This window comes from Bombina bombina, chromosome 6 (assembly GCF_027579735.1).
Source record: "Bombina bombina isolate aBomBom1 chromosome 6, aBomBom1.pri, whole genome shotgun sequence".
Classification (NCBI taxonomy): domain Eukaryota; kingdom Metazoa; phylum Chordata; class Amphibia; order Anura; family Bombinatoridae; genus Bombina; species Bombina bombina.
Window position 1 is genome coordinate 1021687536 of NC_069504.1, and position 16611 is coordinate 1021704146.

Here is a 16611-nt window from a genome sequence, read left to right on the forward strand (position 1 = left end):
GATTGAATGCAAGGTACCTGTTTTATATTTGTGGTACCTTGCATTCCTATTGGCTGAAAATTTCTAATCAGCCAATAGAATGAGAGCTACTGAAATTCTATTGGCTGTTAAAATCAATTTATTAGTAAGGTAGTCTTTTTTTTTGTAATTGGGGTTAATTTAGGGGTTAGGTTAGGGGGCTTAGTGATTAGATTAATTATTTGCGCTGTGGGGGGATGGCAGTTTAGCGGTTAATAGGTTAGTTAGGTATATTGCATTGTGGGGGTTTAGGGGTTAATAGGTAGATTGTGTTGTGGGGGTTGGCGGATTAGGGGTTAATAGTGTAAATAGATACTTTGCGATGTGAGAGGATGGAGGATTAGGGGTTAATACATTTATTAGGTAGTTTGCCATGTGGGGGGATGGCGGATTAGGGGTTAATAAATTTATCATATAGTTTGCCATGTGGGGGGATTGCGGATTAGGGGTTAATAAATGTATTAGTAGTTTCAATGTGGGGGGATGGCGGATTAGGGGTTTTGATGTGTCTGGTTTATTTTTGGGAGGCTGGTTAGACTTTTAGGGGCAATTTGACATTTTTTTGTTTTGCGCTGTCAGATCTTAAACTGCCGTAAGTCACTGGCGACTCCAGAAATGTGTATTTCCACACATTTCTGAACATCGGCAGTTTATCAGATTCACGGTAATATCTGATCTGCCGCCTCTGTATATGTGATTCACCCGATGTGCAAGGTGAACTTAGGGGCGACGCGGGTTTCAGCAGTTGCGCTGAAACCTGTGCCGCATATGTAATCTCGCCCTACATGACAGCAGTGACGTGCAGTGACGTCAGAGGATGGTGAGGCAGTGGCTAGGATACGCCTTCATTCTTTAGATATCCTCTGTTGAAGAAATAGCAATGCACATGGGTGAGCCAATCACATTAGGTATCTATGTGCAGCCACCAATCAGCAGCTACTGAGCATATTTAGATATGATTTTCAACAAAGGACATCAAAAGAATAAAGAAAATTAGATATTAGATGTAAATTGGAAAGTTATTTAAATTTGCATATGGGTTTCATATGGGTTTCATGTCCCTTTAAATGGTGTCTTGGAAAACTGGTCAACTTAGTAAACATCTGATTTTAGTCTAAAAGGATTGTAACAGAAACTCTTGCCAGATAACACAATGCTTGCTCTGATTATGAGATCTAGAAATCCATGCCCATTAAAATATGTTTAAATCATACATTTTACTTTAATGCTGCAAATTATGCTTATAGATTCTTTCATTACATAAGGGATGAGAGTCAGAGGGGGAGGAAGAGAGACAGAGAGAGAAAGAGACCATGGGGAGAACAACACATAAGGAGAGAGATGGATAGATAGAGACACACACACACACAAGGGGGGGGGGGCACTGCATTTTAAGTAATAAAACAGCAGAGCTACAGAGAGTTCAGAAAATTAGTCTATAATTTAGTGTGAAGTACAGAGGCAAGCTGCTAAGTTAGTGGGTGTAAAGTTTGAGTAAACAAAATACAAAAACGACCCTGCTATAAAAGAGTAAACAAACACTGAACCACATTCATTAAATTATCATTTTAACTAACAGAATCTTTCAGTAAAATCTTACTTTAATAAGATGTGGGTGAAACACTGCTCTCTGTGCCTCTCTCCTGCTCTGGAAGGATTCAGGAAGTGACAGTGGCACATTCCACTGCACTTAGAGGGGAAGAACAGAACTCTCTTTTTCACTTTAGCAAAGCTAGCAGGTTCACAGAACAGCAACAAAATATATGAAAGTTGTTTTTTTGCGTTTTTGTTTTGTTTTATATGATTTAACATCCAGCCCCAACCCTAAGTTCCACTTACTAATGCCTCTCACTGGATTGGTTCAGCCCAAATAGGACTGCCTCAAATAAGCAGTTAATGGGCCATGCAATGATCTTAACCACTTGCATCCAGTAGATGGCGCAGCATGTTGTGTAATGGTGGGCAGACCTGATTGTGCCTCTTCATTGCACAACATATAGCTGTGAGAAAAACAAATGCTGGGGGAAAAAATTTACAATTTTTTTTTTTAAAGCCAATAAAAAATATATATTTTTGCCCATATGAGAGGTGAAGCACTGCCTCACCTGCCTCTAGTGACTGCACATCACTGCATGACAGGAAATAATCCTGCCATCTAGTGCTCTGGCTAATGTATCAAATTGTTGCAGAACTGACACATGCACATTGAATTTTATATCAGTAGTAGATTTTTCTGAACAATTTAAAAACTTGCCATAAAGTGTTTGGATATTTAAAATTTTAATTAGGACTGCTTAATCAATTAGCTACCATGATTTATATTTATTTTGCTAATTTTACTTCCATGAACGTCTGTGAAATTCATGTGAAAACTCCCTGTAACAGTCAGTGAAATGCCTCTTTCTTATAATGTTACTAGTGTGCATTTGGATTCTGACAAATAAACCTGCCCACTAATTTGCTGTAATCTTTGCACTCATTTCAATACAAAATATGAGCAGCCCCTTTCATGAATAAACAAAACAACACATGTTGGTGCAGCAAAAAAATAGTTCCTTCATAAACAATGTTAAAACCATTGCTCCAAAAGTAGAAAAGGGCTTTTCAGCAGGTGGGAAAGGGTTTAAATGTTCAGATTTACACCATTCAGAAACTATATCCAGCAACTTCAATGTCACTCGATTGATTCTTGTGTCTGCCAAAATGTATGGAACTTTAACTTTTGTTCTTGGGCAGTTTTGACATCATAGAAAAATACACTTTTAAAATAAACAAATAAATAAATAAATAAATAAAAACAATATTTTGCTGATTCTGTCTTGTAAAAGTAGCACTAGCTACACATTTAACTTTAAGTTTAAACTGCTGCTTAACTGCTCCTCTGTTGCCCTAAAGTTCTTCCTCTTAGGAAATAAAGGGTTAAATTAGAATGAACAAAATCACCCCGAATGAACAGATTTTATTTTTTTATTTTTTGTGCACGTCTACTTAACAGATTTTGTTATCTTTTTTAAAAAAAAAAAACAATATTTATTGAAGTTATGAGGATATAAAACATACAAATTTCGTCCATAAAGAATAATTGCATCTTAAACAATAATTGTATCAAAGCAAGTAAAACATTGAAATAAACAAGCAGTGAGGAAAACACCTGTTATGCCTTAATATAGTATGAAAAGAGGTTTTGGACAAATTAAAATGGAACTTCCTTGTTTATTATATCTTATGACAAATGTTCCCCACATTAACATAAGGGGGGGTCTTTAATCTATTGATGGTAGAATTTGGGGGTTGGCTTTTGTCTCACTTTTGGGCCAAAGTATGTAGGGGGGGAAGTTCAGCGGGCAAAAGCCGCTCAGTATAGAGGGGAAGAATGGGGGGGCGGAGCCTTTTATGGTAGCTATAGAAAATACAGCAGTATCGTGAGACTATAGGTTTTAAATTAGTGACCTAAATGTTTAGGGTAGTATAGAATTATATATATAATGTGGGAGGTGAGGTTATTATCCGAGACAAGAGAATTTAGTACAAGCTGCAAGGTGTATTAGTATACTGTGCTGAGTCACATATCCTTAGCTGTAATAAAGTTTCCTCAACAAAGTGAACCGACTATCCAATAACTTTCACAGCAAATACATATAGTAGGAGCCAGATTCTGTAAACATATGACTCAACAGTGGGGATATATATATATGCTCCATTCAAACAGCAATAAAACATATCCACTGAGGGGGGGGGCGGAGCCAACTATCATTGAGAAAAGACGTGTTTTAGGAGAGCTCCTGAGACCTGGTCCCTAAACCCTTTCTATATGCTGTTTTAGAAATCTTTCTATCTTTTTTATCAAGCCTATGGGATGGAGAAATCTTCCATGCACCTCGCTTCTATTCTGAGGGACCTTCTTGATAAAGCCGATACTCATTTTTGCAGCTTAAGATCCGACATTGAGAAACTATGCGACCAAGATGACGTTGCTCACTTATCCAGATATGTCACCCACGTGGCTGGCCTAACAGAAAATTTGCTGCCTACTCAATACCCCTTTGAGCCACCGCAAGCAACGCAGCCTAGACGGGATTTGACTACAGTATTACCTGGCAATACAAGCAACGGCCTGACACCAACAAGCTCAGCTGTACCGGTCCATATAAAGACCGTTGTGCCGGGACTAGAGGGATTCCTCAAAACTGCAGATATGCAGCGCTCGCTACGACAGCCTCTGGACCCCAAGCCGCACCTTTCAACTACTGAAGAGCGGTGTCTACTGCTAGCCTTGCCGGCGGCTGTGGGGTCAATAGTCGAGCCTCCGGGAGGGAGGCGGGGGTGTCGCAGTCTCTTACAGATTGTACCAATTCTTCTATCGAGTGCCCAGCTGCCTTGCATCAGAGCGGGTGGTTCCCCTTACCCTTCGGACTATACAACATGTGTTTTCAGCAGGGGACTAGCACCCGTACGGCAGTACCTCATGGGACCCTCCTTAGCAGCCCTTGGACATGGCCTCAGCCGTAGTGTGATTACCGCTTCTAGAAGAGGAATTGGGTAGCGTCCCAGTATCCCATGCAGGTCCTCATATCGCACTGATAGTCTGCTGGCTTGATACTTCGGTGTGAAGTGGGGACACTTGCTGACAGCCGGTCTGCAGATACTCCTACAGGGATCAGGTAATGTGTGACAGTATAGCTGACTCTCAGTGCGTGCTTTATGTTTTTACATTTTATGTGTGAACTGCTAGTGTTGGACTTAAGCTGTATGAGATATATTCCCCAGTATGACGATCTATTGATCTGAAGAACGGGGCACTGAGAATAATTCCGCTTTCAGCTTGGACATGGGTCCTATTTGGTGACCCGGGTCTGCAACTACTATCCCACATTAAGTTTAACATTACAATGTCCATTAGGCTTCAGCGGACTGTTTTAATAAACGGATACCAAGTTTTACAGCTCCCTGGATACAAGAGTTTTTACTTTCCTTTGCAGAAGTGCCACGTAGGTCTTTAATGACCCCTTTGTTTTGTCAGTGGACTATGGTTTTTTATGAGGCTATGAACTGATGAAACTTGTTGGTAGATAGATCCTCAGACTCTTCAATGCAGATAATCTTACATTTACTATAGACACTGGTTTATCGTTAATATAAAGTTTACATGATGTACATACCCTAAGTCTACCAAGTACCCTTTTTTTGTTAAAGAGAGGTGGGAATACACATACAACATCTACTAATAAGTTTTCATGATCACATTCAGTGAGCAGTCATCTCAAACCCAATCTCAAGCCTATTGCAATACTATGTGTTTTTCTTCTGGTATATGTGTGTTCACTTTTAGGTTTACCTTAGGTCCACTAAGTATGTTGCAGGGACCTAATTAATATGCATGCTTTATGTAGGTCTTATGCCTGATATTAGCTATATGTAAGTATATAGCCATAGAATTAGCTTTGTCTCCCACTCTAGAAATACTGAGTCCTCTAGAAAGCAAACTTTCAGCTGAACTCATTTAACCCACCCATCCTAATCTTCCTAGATACAGGGCTTCTTACCCTGCACATTATGTTATTTAATTTTTTCTCACATGCAGGGTCACTGTGGAGTATGTATAATCTATAAAAATAAATAGCCCCGTGGTCCGCCCCTTCCTAACCTCCTACCCGGCTATGGTAGTTAGTATAGATCCTACTTTATTTATGTTGAATGTGCTACACACAAATTTGTACTGCAGGCTTGTCAATAGGAAATTATATATTGCTTGTTTATATGTCCTAATGTTAACGTAAGGTTTTACAATTAAGCTCCATGCAGGCGCAATATGCAATGGAGTTCATTTCCAGGTTACTGTGTCTTATAGAAGGCTCCTGTTATATTCTATCCCTACATTTCCATGGTACACTGTCAGTTTTTTAATTGCTCACTTCCTTAGTTACCAACTTTCACATTAAGCTTAGTTTCTTGCATAATAATAGTTTATATTATAGACAGTTAAAGCTCTTTTTATGTATAGACCAAAAGATACCTATAAGATTGTATTTGTATTATTATAAGGATTGTGTTCGCCTTACCATTGCTCTCTAATCTATGAATATTATATTTTGAATGCGGTAAGTCTGCAGACTTTCAGCTAGCTAATGAAGACTCTGCATAGCATCCCAGATACTATGTGACTCAGGGACATATGTGTCATTTTACATGTTTAATTCACAATAGTATGGCTGTAATCTTATAACATATTGTCCATTTGTGTCAATGTATACTGTCATTTATTAATAGACATGCTAATATCAGCAGTTATGTACAGAGTTTCAAGAATATGGCCACCAGAGAAGTTGGAAACCATAGGCCTGTAGATGAGTATGGGACTAATACTTATAGTGAGGTATGCTTAAAGGGACAGTATACTGTAAAATAGTTTTTCCCTTAATGTGTTTACAATTGCTTTTTTTACCAACTGCAGAGTAAAAAATGTATGAAAATTAGCTTTTTAAGGTTTATTTCTGTATATTAAAGCTCTGATTTTGTGCTTTGAAGCCACAGCCTAATAAAATGGGTTGAGCTTGTAGGTATAATCAGATCTCATTACTGTATCACATTGTGCACATATACATGCTTCTTTATCTTATATCTGTCCTTAAAACAATCACCAGTACTTTGAGAGAACAATGGAAAATCAACATTTTATTACCTTATCTCTGCTTTATCACACTGGGAGTGTAATTTCTTCTGCTGGCTGTGTTTACAAAGCTTATCTATAGCTGGTACGCGCGGCCACAAACTTTCAGAATAGGTGGGGATACCACATGCTAAATTAACAATTTCAAATGCCAATATAAGGGTAAAGGAGCTACTTGTAAACAATTTAATACACTCCAGCAGGTAAAGTGGATCATTGGGAACAAATTAAAGGGGAGAAAATGTTTGAGTAAACTGTCCCTTTAAGGTGGGTCCTTGATCCTCTGTAGGTATTAGTATTTAACCCCGCTAAGTTACACTAGCAGGTATATTCAGTCATGTCCTTCCCATGGAATTTTTCTACATAGATTGAATTGACTATGTCCCTCCACACTAGTATTTGATATAGTAGAGCACTTCCTTGAAGTCTACCTATGCATCTATATGGCATGCCCTTACCCTATAAGGCTCCGCCCCCACTACCCTCCCCACTTCAACTAGAGCGGCTCTTGCCCGCTGAATTCCCTTTCAACCTCCCTTGCTAACTTGGTCCAAAAGAGGCCAACCAATTCTAATCCACACTTGCCTCGCCTTAGTCTACATAATTCTATGATGGTTTGTCTTGACAAGGTGGAAGTCATTTTCTCTTCACAAATAACATAAAAATGAGGTCTCATTATTCATCCATGATATTCTTGTTGAGCATGTTATATAATATCACTTTTATGATAATGACATATTTCATAGCTATGGTACTCCTTTGTTTTACTTGATGCTCAGAATTCATGCCCAGAGTTTTTATTTGTTTATTTCCTATCTATGTGTGTGGGTATATGTTTTAAATTTCATTGTTTTGTTTATATTGTCATTGGATGATTATTATATGTAACATTCCTTATAAGCTCAATAAAAAAATGTATTTAAAAAAAACAAAACAAAAAACATATCCACTGAGAGACATAAAGCATAAAATATTGTTCAGGTTATGAGTCTAAAATGTTACCCTATATTTTAGCTAATGACAAACAGGAGTAAAACGTGCATCAACAGTAATAGACCAGTCCTCCAGATAAAACAGAGTAAATGCTACAAAATGTGTTGAAGGGAACAATATTATATGGATTATAAAAAAAGAAAGGGCTGGGATAAATCTGTGAGGTGCCAAGCCATCCCAGCATTATGGGGGAGGGATAAGTATGAGTCCAGGTATGGAGAATATGTTATAAGTATACAATTAGTAAGTATGAGATGGTTCAACACCTAGATACACCCATCTGTCCAAAATTACTGTAAATGAAAAGTATAATAACAAACAACAATGAGAGCACAATATGTAAACATCTCACTAAGAGATGATCCTTATAGATAGGTCATTATAAATTACAGTACTTGGTATATGTTCTTCCGTAATGGTAGCCAGTATGTTAATTGTTATTAAGCCTTTAAGGAGAGAATAGGAGGGCATACATATCATACACATAGGACATAATTTTAAATCATATGGAATATGCTAACAGATAAAGGCGGTTAATTAGATGACTATTTGAAACAAGAACATTCAGTAAAACACAAAACACATTGACAAAAGCATGTTCAATGTCTTCGTTGAGTGTAGCGTAAAGAAGAAGTAAGAAATATAGGTCTAAAAAGTCAACTTTGATAAAAATATGACCTGTGGTGTGCACTAAGGAGAATAAAATAGTGCATATGTATAAAGTAAGAGACGTTAACTGCGGGCATACAAGTGAAGATTCATATTGCCCAATGTTAAAGGCCTATGCAATTTGTATGAAAAATAAAAAAATAAATGAAACAATAGGCCTTAGTATTAATGAGCTCGGTAACACTTATATATATTCTGATTTTAATCAGTTTGTAGATCGGGCTAGTTATTTTTTTAAATTAGGACCCAATGTTCACTTCCGAAAACTGATCTGGGATGTGTTATAATCTATGAGGAACTATACGCTTACTACTATCATAAGTGGGCAGAGCTGGAGTAGAGTGCCATAATAACATGTTTCATGTATTAAAGAGCTCAGCTATGTTAAGTTAAACAAAACAGTGCCTAAAATCAACAGGAATAAAACTCAGCTTCCTGAGGAAAACGTCTCATAGGATAATTATGAACAATGCTAAACAAGGAAATATACAATATAACAGTAAACATAACAGCTCAGAAGGTACATAATAAGAATAACCTAGAAACGGTCAAGGGGTAAGGTATGTACCCGTACGTAAGTTCTAGGAATACCTGTTTGGTGTATTTCCTCCCCAGGAGTGGGGGTCGAAGTGGCCATTGATCAGAGAGCAATCAGTGGGTAAGATGTGTACCTCTGCGTGTGCTCAAATTAATGCAGGTCAGAGAGTTTTGGTTCGTGGAAAGGAAGAGCAGAAGCTGGAGCCCCGAGTAGTGTTCTTTAGCTGGGATCAGTCAACTTTTGGCTTGTTGGGTAGTTGTAGAATGGTGTGGTTGCCACTCCGAGGCAGACGTGTTCAGCGACTTGGGATCTTCGAGGGGTCTGCGGTTAGAGTCCGATAAGGTGGACAGGCCCAGTATATGGAGGAGATTCATGCCTTGATCCGGGGACATGATTACGTAAGAATGGTCATAATGTTGCAGGAAGATCTTCACCGGGAATCCCCTTCTGTATTTGACATTATAGTGTCTTAGAACTTGTGTGAATTGTTGAAATGTTTTTATCTTGGCAAGAGTATATGGGGAGAGATCAGGGAAAATTAGAATTTTGTGATAAGATTCTTTGTAAGGTTTATTAGTGAAGGATGCTCTCAGGATTCTCTCCTTGGTTGTGTAGCAATGTAGTCATAGAATGACATCTCTTGGAGTATCGGAAGTGGCATTGCATGGGTGAAAGCATTATGGGCCCTGGCAATTATTAGGTCTTGAGCTTGTGATGGACCCAGCAATTCCTTGAATTGGCCATTAAGATAATCAGTGAGCTCCGCCGTTTTAACCTCTTCCGAGATCCCTCTGATTCTCAGGTTGTTGCGGCGGGACCTATCCTCTAAATCCGCCAATTTACTTTCCAGGTCTGAGATTTGTTCAGCAAGGTTCTGAGAATAAGAGAGCAAGTTGGAGTGATCTACCACTAGATCTTCATCTTTCCTTTCTAGCGTTTCTGTACGCTCCCCTAGTGATGAGATGTCCCGCTTGAGTTCACTAACTGATTGTCAAAGCTCCTGACGGAGGGAAGTGTAGTGGGTATCCATCTTGTCCAATAAGTTTTTAATGGAGTCTAGGAATGTAGATTGTGAAAGTGTGGAGTGGTCCTTGCGAAGATTATCGGATTTTGGATGTCTGCTAAAGAAAGCAGAGGAATCTCTAGAATCGTCTTCCGATACTTCTTGGTCAGAGGTGTTTTTGCTATTGAAGTGATCTGTTAGGGTTCTTTTATGGTTATCCTGGTGTTTCTGTTTTTTCTTCATAGCCTGAGCCATAAATGCAATTAGTACAGTATGTAGACTCAGGATCCAGCCGGAGACAGAGTAAAATGTAGAGTGATTTGAAGGGATGACTTCCTTATTGAGAATGGAAACTTGGGGGATCAAACCGGTACCCCCACCATCGGGCCCCTAGCACTGCATTGTTATTTTCAGCTCCCAAGAGAGAAGCATGGAAAGACTGTAGACACTATATAAAGGTGTTTAATGTACTCAGGAATTAATCCTAAATATGGTGTGTGGCTACCGAGGTTGTCTGGTTCACTGGCTTCTTAATGGTGACCCCACTCCTAGGGATGTGCCACCTTTGGGTGAGAAGGGAAAAATGAGAGAGGATATGACCCGCAGGCTACGTGGGACTGTGGGAAAGGGAGGAGGGGGTCCGATGTGCAGAAGGTGTATGTTCCCCAATAATACGTTTAAAATACCAGAGCTTAGTGATGAGCTACTAGGATACTCTCTGCCAGAGGTAAGGAAACTCTTTCCACTTTATTGGAATTGACCTCTTAAGCAAAGTCCTCAGACTGGCGACCACGGGGTTGATGTATATAAGTAGAGTGATAGTATGCTCAACTCGAGGGGTTAAGGAACTAGGCCTTTAGCTGTACCTTAAGACTTTAGAATCTCTTATGTATTGTGGCAGAAGGGATTACCAGTAGCTGTGTCTTTTTATATTACCCACGTGTAACAGTGAGGTTAATCCAAAAAGTATCCTCAATGGATATGGGATATATGATTTTCCTCTGATGTATGATAGGGAGAGTTCTTTTTCAAGTACTCCTGTGTGGCGTTTAAATGATATCCCCGTGTAGCGTTAAACTTGTTAGCAGGGCCCTGGCTAATAGAGCAATAGTCTTTAATGACAGTGCCTGTGGTGTATAGGGATCTAAAAGCTATTTGTTAGGGCACCGTAAAGAGGTGGGCTCATGAGGCTACAGGAGGAACTAAGCATAATAATCAGATCTCACCAGTGCGTCGGGTAGCCACGTGGCGCGGTCCACCAGCCCTCAGCTCCTCAGAAACTGGACCCGCAGCAGCAACCTACCCTGAGTAGAGGATCCGATGGCTGGGGCAGGCCGCCCACGTCTTATGATGGAGAAGGGGTGAGTGAATCACAGATGCTTCAGTCAGACTCCAACTGCGTGATGGGATTGCGGCCTAAAATGGCGGCCATTCAGACAATTGCAGTGAACCTTTCCGGAGCCTGAGGTGTGGTCCTCACATCTCTCTGCTGGGTCTGTATGATTAGAGAGGCCAGTGGTCACCTAGAGTTGTGGAGCAGTAGCTGGAGCAGGTCTGCATTCACATCAATCCGTCTGAGGGCTGAAAAGCCGTGAGTGTCTGAGCCCATGTATGGCAATCTGAGGCAGTCCCCGCTACCACAAGAGCACAGGGTCCGTGGGTCAAGGGTAAGGGATGTGGCTCCGTTACAGGTACCTTCTCCTAGTAAGGCGGTGCGACCGCCGTCTGTAGATCAGGCACGGGGTGCAGGGCCTTAGAGGCGTCGGATCCGAAGGGTTGTTGCCAAGGAGGCCCGTTGATTTTGAGTATGTCACCTCTGTAGTAGTAGTAGCCAATCTGGGGATCTTAAATAGCCCGCAAGCCAATTTAGAGAGCTCCTTTTTTTATAAAATATGGCTAAATTTATTAATTATGTGTGCGGAGCTCCTACTTGATGCGACAGCTCTGACAGCCGGTTGGCTCCGCCCCTTCAATTTTATGCTATCTTTGATGTAATTTAAACTGTATAAAAAATTCAGACAGTGGCCCTTTTAATGCTATTAGATGTGAGATAAAAAAACACCTGTATTGAATTTGATTTTTACAAAGTAAATCTAATAGCTTGGAAGGGGCCTGTAAAGTTTAACAAATTGATCTTTATGTAATGTACAGAATCTGGGTTCCTCCCTTACCAGCTGTGGATCACACCTACTAATCTGCTGTCAGCAGTGGTATATTCTTTATTCTACAAAAGTATCAGTGTAGCAAGAAACATGCTTAGTGGGATAGAATGTCTTGATGCATATGGATACAAAATTCCTCCCCATTTTTTCACTCACATTCAGCTTATAGGTTTGGATAAGAATTCTGGAATATCTTTTATTCATGAGACTGAATGAGTGTAGGTCTGTATTTTTTTATAACTAGCAAGAACACTGTGAGAAGTTTCCGCTCATCAGTAGATCCTAGAATCACCAAAACACAGAGATAGTCCTTTGTTACATAACAATGTTACATGTGTTTGCTCTGTTCAAGAGGATTTTAAATGCCTTGAAAGTTTAAAGGCATTATTTGTTATATTAAGGTGGTGCGGGGCATATTTCCATGCTTCTATAATTATTTTTTGTTTAACTTATAATTTGTATACAGATGTTCGAGATATCTAAATCCTCTTCTGCTTCCAAGTTGCCGATTCAATATGACTCTGACTACAATTGCAAGTCTTTTCCAAAGTGTTTCAAGTTGCTCTACTGGTTTATGTCTCCTTAATTTCCAACTGTTCAATTTCTAGATTCACTTGGACATTGGTTACCTTTAGTATTTCTCACACTTCTATATACTATTTCAACCACGTAGCTTACCAATCTACCTCCACAATAGGTTCACTGTTTAAGGGCAATAATTAAACTGTGCAATTCAGCTTTTTTATTTCTATACCATGTTCTTCTTGCCTCATCAGTGTCAGTACTGCATGAGCAACTATAGTCACTGTTTCAAAATAATTAAATAAAATAAAGTAGGAGAAAAGGGAAAACTTAATTTATCAACATGCAATAGTTGGTTCGTACTATCCAATCAGAGCAAAGACCTGCAAAAACTATTTATCTCTTTCCTAAGATATGGAAAGTGGGAATATCACTCCTGGCCAGCAGGAGGAGGCAAAGAGCACCACAGCAAAGCTGTTAAGCGTCACTCCCCTACCCATAATCCCCAGTCATTCTCTTTGCCTCTGTCAATGGAGGAGGTGAAGTTTGGTGTCTAAAGAAATGAAATCCTTTTTCAGGTACTTTTCCCTGCAAGCAAGGATTTGGGTTTAGCTGTGTCAATGTCAATCTCTTCAGTAGAGTAGTGGTGGCTTTTAAGCAGTTAGGAGGTTGTGAGGTATTCCTTGCTTTGTTTCCTAACACATTGCTGCCCATGGTACAGAAAGACAGAGTTGGTTACTCTGTTCTTTTTTTTTTTTTCTACCGGTCTCTAAGGAGTATGTGTCCTTTCATGCCATGTGAGCTATCTGCCTGCCTGCCGGACAGCTAGACTGCAGGTAAGAGCTTTTGTCTTCTAGGTCTTGGAGACTTGCACTTCAAAATAATATTTCATATGCATCATATGCAGTAGATGGGGACATTTTTAAAATCCTTTATAAAGGATTCTCTTTGGCAGTGGGCAGGCACATTATGTATGTTGAGACTAGGGGGCCCATTTATCAAGCTCCGGATGGAGCCACAATTCAACAGTTATGAAGCCGCAATTCAACCCGATCGAGTACGATAGGGTTGATTGACACCCCACCTGCTGAGGGCCGATTGGCAGTGAATCTGCAGGGGGCGGCGTTGCACCAGCAGCTCTTGTGCAATGCTGAATACGGAGAGCGTATTGCTCTCCGCATTCAGCGAGGTCTGTCCGACAGTGCGGATCAGGTCCAATAGACCTTTGTTAAATAGGCCCCTAGGGGTTAATCTTCCTCTTTGGGCTAATTTTGTTGAAATACTTTATTAGTATGTGTGTGTAATTTATGTTTTATACAGGGATTTATGTATAAACTTAAAATGTGGCAGTTGGTTTTCTTTGCTTTCTTAGCTAGAACAGTCTAACTGACATAATGCTTGAGCATTTGTGTAAATGTAGCTCCGGTGTTGTAGGCAGAGGGAAATGCGCGCCTTTTACTTACTGCGTATTTTCCTCTTTATGCCGGTCATGTGACTTCTCTCTGCTGTCGGATATTCAGGGAGCGGAGTGGCACCATTGAATTTCAGTCTCTTCAGTGTCGATCTACTATACAATCATTTTAAAGACTTCTGGCAGCCAAATTGTGTATAAGTGTTACAGTAAGGCACCTCAGCCTGTCTGAGGTGTAGAGGGCCTGATTGGTTTATTATTTGAAAGAATTTTTGCTTAATGTTAAGTGGCTGTGGTATTTAAAATTCTTAAAGTTACAGTGTATTTAAAAAAATTCTACAATTTGGGGAATTTTTTATTTAGTATTATGGACACGGAAGACTCTGTGTCTTTTGACAAATGCTTGTTATGCCTTGAGGCACAAATTATTTTGTCTATGCAATTCTGTGCTGCATGCTTAGCTAAAACACTTCCATTTAAAGATAAATTGTTGCCCACTGACCCTAATGTCCCTCAGGATGATGCTGTTCAGGCAATGCCACAGCTTTCTCCTCAAACGTTCCAAGCCTCTATGTCGTCACATACAGTGCCCTGCAGGTCCTCTCAACCTTCTAGAGGAATTTATTTGCCTGAAGATTTTGCTGCACAGGTATCTTCTGCGGTATCTGCGGCATTATCTGCTTTTTCTATGCTGGGAAAATGCAAGAGGAAAATTAGACATTCAGATAGTAAAGTTTCTGTTCCACTTACTGCTATGCAGGTTGTCCTCCCTCATAAATCTGATGAGGAGGATACATCAGTAGCCTCTGAGGGTGAAATCTCAGATTCGGACAGTATTCTTCCTTCATCTGATACTGAAGAAGTAAACCAGATTTAAGCTTGAACACCTTTGTGTACTGTTAAATATGATATTGGCTACTCTGGATGACTCTGACTCTCCTGTCGTTGTCAACCCTAAAAAGTCTAGTAAACTTAATAAATACTATGATGTTCCTTCCTCTGTGGACATTTTTTCGGTCTAGACTGTGTGACAGAGATTATTTCACAGGAATGGGAGAAGCCAGGGATTCCTTTCTCCCCGTCTCGTATTTAAAAAGATGTTTCCTGTTCCTGACTCCATTAAAGATTCTTGGTGCATAGTGCCTAAAGTAGAAGGGGCTATTTCTACTCTGACTAAGAGAAATATGATCCCTATAGAGTATAGCTGCTCCTTTAAGGATCCCATGGAATAAAAGCTGGAAGCTTATTTGAAGAAGATGTATGTTCATCGAGGTCTTAAATGACACCTGCAGTTTGTATTGCCACAGTAGCAAGTGTGGCATCTTATTGGTGCAACACCTTGTTGGAATCAGTTTTAGTAGAGACTCCGTTGGAGGAGATACAAAATAGGATTAAGGCTCTCAAACTAGCCAATTCCTTTATTTTGGATGCTAACATGCAGGTTATTAGACTGGGAGCCAAGATGTTCGGACCTGGGCTGGCAGAAATAATTTCTGATATTATGGGTGGAAAAGGATCTTTTCTACTACAAGACAAGAAGAACAGACTCAATGGACGTCAATGTAATTTTTGTTCCTTTCATAACTTCAAAGGTCAAAAGCCTTCCTCTCCCTCTTCCAAACAGGAGCAGTCCAAGTCTTCTTTGAAGCCCAGTCAGTCTTGGAATAAGGGGAAGCAATCAAAGAAATCCTCAGCTGAGTCTAAGTCAGCATGAAGGGTCGGCCCCCGGTCCGGGTTTAGATCAAGTGGGGGGCAGACTTTCCCTGTTTTATCAAGCGTGGAGACAAAATGTCCCAGATCCTTGGGCTGTGGACATAGTATCTCAGGGTTACAAAAAAGAATTCAAAACTTTCCCTCCCAGGGGCAGATTCCATCTCTCAAGATTATCTGCAGACCAGGTAAAAAGAGAGGCATTCTTGAACTGCATTCAGGACCTTTTCTCCCTGGGAGTAATTGTTCAGTTTGGGGCTCTTCCATTTGGCCTTGCCACAGCTCCCAGAATTTTCTCAAAGGTTCTGGGGGCTCTCTTGGCAGTGATCAGGTCTCGGGGAATTGCAGTGATGCCCTACCTGGATGACATATTGGTGTCTTTTCTACGTTCCCACAGTTGGAAAGAGAATCTGGAAAAGAGTTCCCTTGGTGGTTTTCTTAGGGACCATAATATATTCCCTACCTATGATAGGTCAGAAAATCCAGAATTCTCTCCTCTTGCCTCTCTCAACAGTCTACTATTCTTCCATCAGTGGCTCAATGTGTGCAGGTAATTGGTCTGATGGTCGCTTCCATGGACATCATTCCCTTTGCTCGATTCCATTTGAGAGCTCTGCAATTATGCATGCTCAGACAATGGAATGGAGACCATTCAGACCTGTCTCAGAGGATAAATCTAGACCAGTCAACAAGAGACTCTATCCCATGGTGGCTTTCTTAGGACCATCTGTCTCAGGGCTCATGCTTCCGGAGACCTTCCTGGGTGATTGTGACCATGGATGCCAGCCTGCTAAACTGGGGAGCAGTCTTGGACTCGTTAAAGGTGCAGGGATTATGGACTCAGGAGGAGTCTGCTCTCCCCATAAACATCTTGGAATTGAGAGTGATTGACAATGCTCTGATGGCTTGGCCTCAATT

General features: G+C 40.3%; 1 protein-coding gene across 1 annotated transcript in view; it reads left to right on the forward strand.

The window, feature by feature from the left end:
• CRACR2A (calcium release activated channel regulator 2A) overlaps positions 1–16611 on the forward strand; it is a 499417-nt gene that overhangs the window by 448152 nt on the left and 34654 nt on the right. The gene's annotated exons all lie outside the window — the stretch shown is intronic.